The following is a 12,719-nucleotide window of genomic DNA, read 5'->3' on the forward strand; positions in this document are numbered from 1 at the left end:
AATGAGCTGCGACAAAATATGTAACACAGCAGCAGTAGCCAATTAGACTATTTAAATGCTGTGACTACGAAGCTAAAAATGGCTTCAGTAACACCAAAGTTTGACTTGGAATAACAGACAGATTTTCCCTTCTTGCCAATTGGTTTTAGAGCTCTTGTCGAAAATCTACTTGCAAAAATCCTAATCAAATCATTTCTCCCCGACTTTAAGGAGGAGCATCTGTAGCCTAAGTGCAAAAATGATTTATTGTCTGGAGTTTTTGTGAAGTTCTGCCGGCATTGCGAGGTCGCCAGGTTTGGTGACACCACGTCTGAGCACGGACCAAACGGACTTCATCCAGGAAACCGACCTGTTGCTTTGACAAGTGCAAAAAAGGTGCTGGAAAGAAGGTTTAACTGTTGTTCGTCAAAAAACAGTATAAACCTTTCTAGTATCTCTCAGAATTACGGCCGCTTTATACAAACAGACTGACAGCAAGGAGTGCCCCCCCTACAGGTAGCGAAGTGGAGTTCATGCTAAGCTACGCAAGCAGTATCCCTTCTAAAATGTCTCTACATGTTAAAGTATTCCGAGCGTGTTAAATGCCTCATTGTTATTCTAATACTCACTTAAATCTGAAGTTATAACCTTGACATTCAGTGGTTTATCTCCACGAGTCCCCCACGATGTGACAAGGTCAGATCAATTATATCTCCGTAATGTCGCCGACACACACGAACAAAGAGCATCTCCTCTTAAGAGGTAAAATATGTGGCTTCCAATTACATCTCTCCAATCTTTCCATCCATGTTAATAACAAACTCAAACACTGGGTTTAAACATTGTGTTACTCTGTGCAACTGTCTCTATCTCTCTCTCTCACTCACTCACACAAACACACACTCATACACACACACACACACACACACACACACACACACACACACACACACACACACACACACACACACACACACACACACACACACACACACACACAATCTCTTCAGTCTAACTTCAGTCTCCATATAATTAGGCTAATGATTCCTGAGTCAGTGATAGACAAGGGGAAACATGCTATTTCCCCCCCTTGCGTCTATTGAAAGGACAAAATTGGCGTTCTCGCTGTCTCTCTGTCTCTTGTTACGTGACTTGTCCCTCGTCTTTTTTTTGTTTCTCTCTTTCAATTTCAAGTCCACACTCTCTGAAACCGTGTCCATCAAAGACGAAGAAGAAAACTGTCACACGGCTCAGGCTCTTTGAATAGACTCGCTGCTGCTTTTTTTGTGTTATCTTCAAAAATTGCTTGACGTCTTTGTTCTGTGTGGTTCTTCATATCTTTACCCTCCCTTATCTCAAGCCTCCTCTCCACTTCTCTCTCCCTCTCTCTCTGTCACACGCATGTGCACATACACACTCACACCCTCATGTATGTTCTGGTTCCATTAAATTGATGCCATGGCACAGACATGCATGAATGCATTAACACGGGAATATAATGCACCATGCCTCCAGAGAAGGATGACTCTCCCACTCCTTCATGTACACACACACACACACACACACACACACACACACACACACACACACACACACACACACACACACACACACACACTGCAATTTAGAGTCACCACTCTGCCAGCTCTGTCCAAAGACTCTTCAATCCTCGTATCACCTTTTATGTTCCTGCTCATATCGCGACTCTGCTGCCTCCTGTTTATGAGAACTGAAAATCTCCTCATTATAAATGCATAGCCGTTACATGCTTGCTCAACACCAATTATGTCGGGGATGGGTGCCGGTGCTTCAGCGAAAACAGCTGACCACAATGTCCACAACGGCTCAGAGAAGAACCAATGACATCAGTCACCCAGTCGCCCCTTGTTATACACAGAGGAACAAACTGTCAGGAACGAAAAAAGAAATTGACTTGAATTGAATGAACTGAAATATGTCAGATGATTTTATATTCAGTTTAATTAATTGTACTTGTATATGTGGGTTAAGGACCCTGCATATATATTCATATATTAAGGCAGTGACACATTATCAATATTTCTATTTCTGTCAGTGTGTCAGGATCATTTTCAATCACAATCTCTTCCGTAAAATGTTCTTAAAAAACAACGATGCAGGCAATGAAACCCGTGCAGAACGACAAGGAGCAGCGAGACAGTGATGCAATAACATCCATTATTCAGGGTTGTCACACAAAACTGTACGAAGCAACAGAACCAAATGAGCAATGCTGTTTACAAACGCGTTCTGCAAATAGTAAACTAGATACTGTATCTTTTGCATAATTTGGATTAAAACTTTCAAACTAGTTTCTGTGGCTGCAAATCTCAAATTTTATACTTTAGTTATTGCAGCTTTTAAATGTTGATTCAAAACCTACAGTATTTCTTTTCTTAAACCCCTTCCCCTTGAGAAACCACATTTAAATTCACTAGATCCTGATTTTCACTAACTCATAATTAGTCTCCAAAACATGCCAGATTTTTTTTTCATCAAGATCCATAAATTATTCTTTGAGAAAACGAGAACAATGCTGATAAACACCCAGTCATCTCGCAACGTCAAAGAATAAGAACAAAACATTGAACAGGCTCTTTCCTGACACATACCTCGTCCTTCCACCAAGTTTCTTGGTTTGGAGCAGATGAAACGTCCTTGGTGGAGGTATATGTATAATAAAGAAGACATGTATAGACACACTCTTTTCACATGGCCGACACACATTGAACATTTCCATACAGGGGACAAACTGGCAACTGCATCTCCTCTGATAATGAGAAAATATTAAACAGAGTTGAGCAGAACAGAAGAAAAGATTTGAGAACTCAAGGTTTCCTCTCCTTTCAGCTGTGTAATCACAAGGTCGCCGTGAACAAGCTTCTCTTGTTCCTCTGCGACGCATGGGCCCCGACACACTCGTATTATATCTCTGTTGGCTTTTCAAAATTCTCAGACGTCACAGACAAATCCAGCTTATGCGTTGTGAGAATGTGAATGAATATAGCACTTCCTCTTACGCACAGGATGCCAGTTGAGCAGGTGGACCTTCAGGACGCATTTTGCGGAAACGCTGCTCAAAGAATGTGGCCTTAAGCGGCGCGGACCACCTGCACATGTCGTCCGACCAAATCACTGAATTTAACTGGTGTCCACTTCTGATCTCATCCCCCAAAACCAATGTTAATAAAGCCGGGAAAGAACAAGGTCATTGAGATGAGCTATGCTGATGCATTGCATGATTTGCTGGCCTATAAATGTGTGTGAAGGAAAATCTAAGAGCATGTTTATTTTTTCCGAATGAAAAACCAGAGGCTGAAAGCAACTTTGAAATCAGAAATAAATCAGCTGTTTAGATGCCAAGCGAGAGGATGTGAGAAGAGGAAGCTTGTAGAACTAGATTGACACTCAGTAGAGCACGTACATCCTAAAAATACAATCATGCTGCAGAAACCTTTTTTAAATCAATATCCATGAATTATTCCTGGATGAGAAAGTGGAAAAAACGTCATATCTTGCAATGTTTAAGGAAGTGAGAACAAACTCCTGGAGCCACCACCTGATCCGGATCCACACCAACATTGAATGGGTTCCACTCGGACTCGTTCCACTTCCTTCCAGGTTCTGTGATAATCGGTTTAGTTGTTTTTCGATGATCTCGCTTACAAACCAACCAACCAACCAACACATGGAGACATAAGCTCCCTGGTGGACGTATAATAAAGCAGTTGAAAAAGGGTGGGTCAGTGAAGTTGACCTTTGACCTTTGGGATATGAATTGTCATAACATCATATTTTCTCCTAGTTGACATTTTTGTTAAAATTTTAATTCAGTTTATGAATTCTTGATCACAGTGACCTTTGACCTTTCACCACAAATCCTAATCAGTTAGTCCATGTGAAATTTCTTTCCAGATTAGATCATAGAAATTCTACGACAGTTGTTCCGGATATTTTCACGCTCACGAGACCATTCTGACAGACATTAGGTTTCCCAGTGACTTTAACCTTTGGCCTTTGATCATCAAAGTCTAATCAGCTCCTCCGCGAATCGTGGTGGACATTTGCTCCGGGCGTTTCCGAGATATCACGTTTATGAGAAGGGGACAGACGGTTAGCTCGAAAAACAAAATGCCTCCGGCCACAGCTGTCACTGGCACAAAAACAGATATCATGAACCATCAGACTAATAATAACTGGGGACCTGCTGTGTTTATTCATTTTGTCGCTCACAAAATGGACTTACTCAGAAATATTGTTGATAGAGAAGAAAGGTTGTCTCTTTGAAAGGGACAGTGCTTATGAATCAACGGGTAAACTACTGAAAAGGAGCCGGAGTTAGCTGTTTACGCTAATTTTCATCTGTTTTCCTTATAGCCACTTTCTACAAGGCAACACGGAATATAATAAAATGACCAATCTTATATAATTACAATTATCTATGGATAAATCATGTGCACTATACAAACCATCCAAACTAACTGTACAACAAACCCATGACACTACGGTCGATAAAAACAAGCAAATAATCAATAATAGAATATATCACATAATACTTTAGGGTGAATAACACAATCCAACCAAGCCTTGTTATGTTTTATCTCTTTTTACAATCCAGTCAACGCGTGCTAAAATTAAGAATAAACACAACTCACACACCGAAGTCCAGACAACCTGAGGAACGGCTCCGCTGGGTTCGCTCCATTCATACGCGGACTGGAGAGTCCATAAAGATCCAGAGGAAGCACACACCAGGGGCAGAGGGATATGACTCTTTCTCTTTGTATTTCTTCATAAGTCAAGTCGGGAGTGAGAAACAATAAATGGAGGCGGCACGATGATTTAGCCTCAAGCGTACGCTCCTCTGAACTGAACATCTAAATGAGCTTCGTATAGGATGTAACTTTACTCACTGCAAATCATCCTGGGTGCTGCTACCCCCCCCCCCTTCCCTACCCATTATTCCAGCTCATCCCCTATGGAGCTTTACATGAAGAGACAACGAGTCTCCGTCAAAGGGACACGTGGTGAGACGTCCACTCACGCAGGTGCAAACGGGTCTGATGGAAGGAACAGAACGAACATGAAAACACACACCTTCACGCTGTTTCATTCAAAGCTTCGGTTTTTCACAAGAACAACATGTTGTGTGTTGACAGACAGACAGTTAGAGAAGACGTATGATGGCGGCGTCATTAGCAAGCGGCCTTGGACGCCATACGGAGACGAGCTGCTGGAACAGTCACGGAGGGCAGAAAACATGTGACGCAAGCAGATACAGCGTACGAACACTGCAGCCTATCGTGCACGTCCCCACAACATGCACGTTTGTGTGTCTGTGTGTGTGTGTGTGCACTTTGTCTTGTTAAAGGGATGTGAATGTGTGTGGTATTTGTGTATGAAGTGTGTGTGGTAGTGTCAACAGAATCTGTGCAGGGGAACAGAGCAGACAGTTACAATCACGTACGGGAAAGCCTCAGTCGCAGGATAAGAAAGCCTCCCACTATTTGAGGACTTATTAGATCAAATGTGATATTGCAAAAAATCTATATGTGACATGAGCAATAAACACGAGCCTGCGGGCTGTGGCAGGTAACATTAGGTTTGTGGGAAAAGCAGGAACATCAGAAAAGAGGAAAATAACATCGCAGGTTGCGCCGGCTCGTGGAAGTAAATGAGGAAATTAACGAGGAGTGGCAGTTATTTAAGATTAATGTCATTACTCTGCCTGGAAACGGCTTCTCACCTCCCACAAATGACTCCAGTAGATTCTTCAAAATGTCGTCTACCAAATTATCTCTATAACTATGTGTATGATACAGTTTTTTAAATCAGGTTTTTTGACTTGTCCCCGACATTCTCGGTCACTTTGGGAATTTCTAGCACTAATACAGGTGTGGTGATCGAATCAGACTAATTAACGTGTGATTCCTGTTTCACGCAATATGAAAGAATCACCTTATCCTCAAAACTTTTCTTGTGAATCACTGAAACTCTTTTATCTCCCCGCCCTTTAATAATTTAGGTGAAACGATCCGAGGAGGGAAGAACTGCCCGCAACTCATATTAAAGCTCAGAGAAGGGGTCAGACTAATTTTAAAGGAACACAACACAAGAGGGTTAGACCCAGTGAACAGATACCAAAGTATGTGTTTGATTCCATCATCCGTGCAGGAGTTTTAAAAGTCTGGCATGGTTTAAACCTCATGTTTGCCTTCAGTCACATAATTCAACCTGACAAGCTGTTAAATCTGAGCAAAAGTGTAAACTGCTGAAAAGTTAGAAACAGGCGCAGGGCATCGACTTGCTTTCTTTTTTCATCTCTCTCTCTGAAGTGCATACATGCAGCCGCAGGTGATGTGCAGCCGGCCACATTCAAAATTGAATTCTATTTAAAGTGCATTGATACGCGAAACGGCTTGAAAGGGCATTTGAACTGAGGACTTCTACACAGATTTCCATAAAAAGATTATACAGTACAGGAGTCTTTGACTAAGTAAGAAAAATGAGTGTTTCACTGAAGGTTTTGTGCAAAAAGTGGCGACGTCAAACACAGAGGCTGCAGGAAACGGGTAAATTCAAACCTTGAAATTAAATGTTCATGGACATTCACAAGCTTTTATAACGTTTTAATCTCTAACCACATACATGACAGTATCTGATTTTAAATCACGTTTGCAAGCGGCTGTAAAGGCTGCAGGTTAAACTCGATCATTTCAAACAATAACTCTCAGTGCCATCCACAAACCTGCAATTTCTTTTTATCTCTATACTGTAAAATATCAACGCCAGAGTTCATGTATATGTGGGGACTTTGATGGGTTTGATAGATTTCTGTTTGAAGCCCTGATAAGAGGACGACATCTGATGAGAGGAACTTCTTATGGAAACATAAGACGGTGACAGACTGTGTAACACGCATTAAAACTAGGCCCTAATCAAATAAAACCAGATTAATAAACATTAAGCAAATGCTGCTGCGACACAAGATGTTGTATTTTTCATAATTACTCGGCTGCTTTTATTACATGACATGCGCTCGGGGCCGTAATCAGCAAGTCGGCTGAAGTGTCTGAAAGTGCAGTGTTAATGAATTATGAATCTGAGCAAGAGAAAGAAAATGGGAAACACAGGGGAGAAAAATACAAGGAACAGAGGGATGAGAAGAAGAAGAAGAAAAGACGACAGTTTTCTACCTACTAATTCCACTAATGTCCGTCTGTCTGTGGCTCGTGTATCTCCAGAACCGTTCATCTTATCGGCTTCACACTCGCATGCGTGTTACTAAGGACCCAAGGAAGAGCAGAGTTGAAAGTTCCTGTTGCTCAAGGACACAACGGCTTCATTGCAGATAAACCAGGTAGGATGAACGCAAAGTTTTCTACACGTAGGTTTAGAATTGTAACGGCATGAATCTGTGAAATTACTCCAGAAATCTCAGTCTGTATGTGCCTCACATATCTCAAGAACCAGAAATCTGATCGGCTTCACACTACATTTTCAAGGGCTCAATGAAGTGCAGTGTCGAATCTGGTGCTATTTGGTCACACGCCACATTAAAAAACACAATATCAATATACAACTTGCATAAGCTCTCGACAACGGCAACAATAAGCGATTGTCCTGTTCGGGGTTCTGCGTAATGAGTCGAGCTTCACAGAACTTTGAAGGAAGAAACCAGCAGCAGCTCTTTATTAACCGCAGCTCAACTACTGCAAGTCACAGAGAACCAGCAGCACCACAGGTAAAAAAAACAGCCCATTCCAAACAGGCAGGTTGAGAACGGACACTTTACTACTTATGATCATTTCACAGAAATCAAACTGTCTCTTTTTTATCTCCCACAATGTTGGAACGACTGAATATTGGAATTTTAGAGGCTTTAAAAAAAAAAAAATGAAATCGTCTAGAAAAAGCATCACTGAGGAGACCGAGGTTCTTCCCGTTCTGTTGAGATATTGACTTTAGGTACCAGGGACACCTCCTCCTCGCACTGCGCTGTTAGAACTCCTCTGGGATTCAGGATTTATTGGAAAAAATATCTTGAGTGCTGCGTGTTTGTCAAGCAAACACAGGCCTGTGATGTATTAGATGTAACTGTGGTGGGTTTATCTCATATCTCCAAATAATATATAGTCCTTACAAACAACTTTTGCAAACCATAAATCTGCAGCTTACCGTACAAATTGCACAATAAGCACTGGCTTCCATTTACACCTCAGCTTCATCTATTATTAACCGGCTGTTAAGCGTTAAACAACAATTTCAGCGGCTAATATAACGGCGAGAAAAGACAGGACGGGAGAAGAAGATAAAGGAAAAAAGCACGACCCCGTCTGGGTTTTTCTGGCCCGAGCGATAACGTCTCTTCAAAATCAAATGAATCGGGTCTGACAGACGAAGAAACAAGACGAGGGGATGTCTGGAACATGAAGCTTCAAGTGTGACCTTTCATCGCCGTGTCGTGCAATTACGCTTCCAGCTCAGAGCTCCGAACCTCTCAGACCGACGCGAAGTCCTCCTACTTTAACTCTCAGGTGTCAGTTGATTAGATGCAGGAAAACTTAACGACAGACCTGCAGGAAACCAAACATTCCTGCTCAGACGTCCATAGAATCATTTCAGAGGGTGTAGTTTGTGTTGAATTATACTGACAAGTGCTCTTTCATACTTTTTACTTCGTCCGTCCCCTTTATGTCAATGATTATGAGATAAACAGCTGACAACCTCTTTGTTCAACACAATACAGCTGGTGATCTAATTTGTTCTAATCACCACTGTGAGGCCGAGTTTAGAGTTTATTGCCTGGAAACTGTTGGAGGAAGATGACACTGGTGACACATTAACACACGCTGGTGTCAGTCATTGTGGAATCACATATGCACACACACACACACGTACGTCACTCACTCTCTCAGACACCACTTGCCTCTAATGCATGCACACACATGCACGTATACACATATACACACACACAAGCCGACACCCCCATAAACAGTGTTAACTCTCCACCATGTACAGCTTCCAATGGTAATCCGCCAGCCAGTTGCTAGGCAACACGGGAACTTGTAATAGCAGTCGGGTATCATGGCCCGCCACAGTTGAGGTGGGGGTGAGGGTACGTGCATGGGGCTGCTGGGTGAGGAGGTTGGGAGTTGGAGCGTTGAGGGGATGATGACGGTCGTTCCGAAGATGGAGACTCGTCAGCTCCTCCCCCGACCAACAGAACATTTCCCCGTCTGACGTGGGACCCGGAGTCAACGCTGAAGAGGTTTCTGGAAAGAGCAGGTCTACACAGGGGGGGGAGGAAGAGAGGAGGAGGTTTCATCTCCTCTTCTACTGTCTTACAGTACAGGAGCGATCATATTCGGGGGATCATAAATAATCATTATCATCCTCACAATGGAGATAATGGATTTATGCACTGTTACTTTCAGTCTTACTCAGTATTATTTCTTTTCAAAAGCTTTGTTGTTGTTTTGTCTTGTGTTGCTTTTACACTTTTCTTTAACACCCTTTATATTTTATGTAAATTACTTTGAATTACCTTCTTATTGAAATGTGCTATAATAAATAAACTTGCTTTGCATATATACCAGAATGTTTTCCACCAAACTAGGGCTGCAACAAATTATCAGATGATTAAGATGTGGCAGCATCAATATCAATCGCACTGACGACCAAATAGAACAAAATTGAACAAAATTGAACAAAATTGAATAATGCAGCAGTTCATCAGCCAATCGATTAAATGGAAAATAAAACTAGCCGCAGTCGATTAATCATCCTCATGACCTTTCAGAGTAAAAGGCCAAATATACATGTGAATACTTGTGATTAATTATATGATCAAATATAAATTTCCAGTTTGTGATGTGTAATGTTTTCAAATGTTTTGTTTTTCTGCCTCCTTCCTTGCTTAAAAACAAACCAACCAACAAACAGAAGCCACTTTGCGGAGGTAACCATCATCAAAAACAATAAATCAGATGTGAAAACATTTGCCAATATTCAACAATTAGTTAATCAATGAATCATTTTGGCTCAAGTGAAAGATAAAATACTAACTGTACATATTAAGTCTATTTTGAGCTAAAGCTGGGCAATAAAACAAAATAAATATTTATAGCAATACAATTTTCATCAATAGCGATATAATAAAGGTTCAATATATCGATATACTGTTTATAAATTGTGAAAGCACATGTGTTTGTCGTTCACTGCCCATAAAGAAGAATTCAAAACCAGAACCTTCACTCAGAAGCAAAAATCTGATTTTAAACTTCACAGAAACCATAATGTGACATTTATCTTGATAAATAACTTTTCTTATTTCTGTGTTCATATCTTGATATAATTTTCGACCACCTCATCCATCCAGCTCCATCTGTTACGTCTTCAGGAGAAAGACTGAGACATCGAATGTCACAATATTTTCCAAACGCCTCCACATTGATAAACGGATTAAAAACAGACCTGTAGTAACGACAGCGTGTCGATTGGGGGTGGGGGTGGGGGTGGTGGTGCTCGACAAGCTGCGCTGCCCATGCTGCTCTCAGGCGGTGGAGGCTGCCAACACATCACCCCGACACCCATGTGATACTCTCCCACTCCAGCCCTCACGCCCGAGAGGCAACCTGGGAGCGGGTTTGTCAAGCTTACTCAAGCTTACTGTACCTTCTGCCTGTCGCCCAGCAGGACTCAGCCCAGCGCCCAGAGGCTGCGCTGCTCACTGGAGCTCCGTGGAGCCAAAGGGGGCAATTTATAAAACATTATAATCACATGAGGAGAAATGTCTCTGGCTTGATAATTAGCAGTGGTGAGTGTGGGGGGGTTATCTCTGATGGCGTTTGGTGTGGCTGCAGTGCAACAGTATAATGGGATTCTTCATTGTCCTGTTTCCAGCTGTCTCCAAAGGGATGCATTCATAATTCATGCAGGCTTTAGGCTAATAGTCTTTTGTCAAAGTGTGAGTGTGGCTCTAATGTGTCGTTTGGGTTGAAATCCACTCACATTCACTCAGAACGACACACAGAAGGTTACAACTCACACAAAAGTTCACAGGAAATTTGCGATTTATTGATTTCTTCAGCTTCTTGTGTATGAGAAACCTTAAAGAATTGGAATGCATTAGATTAGGATGCTTTATATTCTGCGCATCATGTCTTTGACTTTAATAAACCAATAAAAATAATAATCAGCACAGACCTGCACAAATAATTAAGACGTCAGACTGAATGGAAATTTCATAAAACATGATAAAGTGGTCGGTCTTCTTGAATTGATTTAATTTGCTACTGTGGCTACAGCTAGTTGGCAATTATCTGACAATTATGATGTATTAAGTGATTATTCCTAAAGTAGATGAAGTGATTATTCATTGGTAAGAAATAATAATAATCTAGAAATTATCCAGAGTCTTTGATCAAGTCATCTGTCCTCAAGGTTCGACCCAAAGTTTCGCTCTTAAGTGACAAGGATGTGTTTTCTTCTCCCTTCCACATGGTTTCATCCTGAGATGTTTCTATTCTACCTCGTGTTTTTTGATTTGGCTGTTCACATGCACTGTTCACACGCACTGTTCACACGCACTGTTCACACGCACTGTTCACACGCACGTTGGACCAAGAATCTTCTCAGTCGAACAATATAAACTTAGATATTCAAATCAGGACAACTGATTAGAAATGCAGCCGTCTTTCATCAGACATCTGTGCAGAAAAAATGTTCTTTATCAAAAGTCAAAAGAATATTTAGATTGGATTTGGGGAAATATTTCAGACGAGGAGAAAACAATACTTTTGCTTGTGGAGTTCATAAAGTGAATGTAGCCAGCTGCTGACTGCAGAACAGACCAAAGAGTCGTATCAGCCTCTGACTCCAGGCAAGAAGCAGCAGCTATGTTATTGACCAAATGAGAAAAATGATATCAATATAAAAAAGTCTCATGTCGGTTGATGTTGATAATTGTGGCGATAAATGTCTCTCCTGAATGAAAGTTGTCGATTTAATTCTTCTTGATTAGCAGAGACTTGATAAACAGAAAAACAGTTCACTAATCTGAGGCAGATCAATGATGCCTTTGCACAATGCATAAGCAACATACCGACATATATATATATATATATATATTGGACTAAAGTTATATTGTGATCATTATTGATATTGTTTTTTCCCTCTGAGCCATTTGAACTAACCTGGACAGAGAGGTTGTTACTCATTGGCCTCGCTGTGACATCAGTGTGACTGATGCAGTGTCTCCTCTGAGGAACACTCGTACTGAAACACACATGCTCACAGCCTCACAGCAGATCCCTGAGCTGCAACAATCAAACTGGAGGCTCCACCGCAGACCACCCAGGCTCATCTGAACCTGGGCCATTTGTTTTTATGTCACCACCGGGCCCCTCTGCGGCTCTGCTCACCGGCGGCCTTTATGGCCCCTGACAACTCATGTGACAAATAGGCTCCAGGCCGCCTCTCTCCTGATACCTCAGCTCCCCCCCACACAATCTGCACTTCCCCTTTGATGATAATCATCCGGTAGCAAAGATTGACCGAGTGCATGGGCCATGGGGAATCACTGTCTGGCATCGGGATCCACCAGCTGTTTGTGTGCTGTGGTGAAACCATGCCACCCTGTGGAGGGACACACTCCAGAGCCCGGGAGATGGATGAGCAGATCCCAGGCGTTCACAAACCTGATCCACATCTAAAGCTGG

This window comes from Hippoglossus stenolepis, chromosome 21 (assembly GCF_022539355.2).
Source record: "Hippoglossus stenolepis isolate QCI-W04-F060 chromosome 21, HSTE1.2, whole genome shotgun sequence".
NCBI classification, from domain to species: Eukaryota; Metazoa; Chordata; class Actinopteri; order Pleuronectiformes; family Pleuronectidae; genus Hippoglossus; species Hippoglossus stenolepis.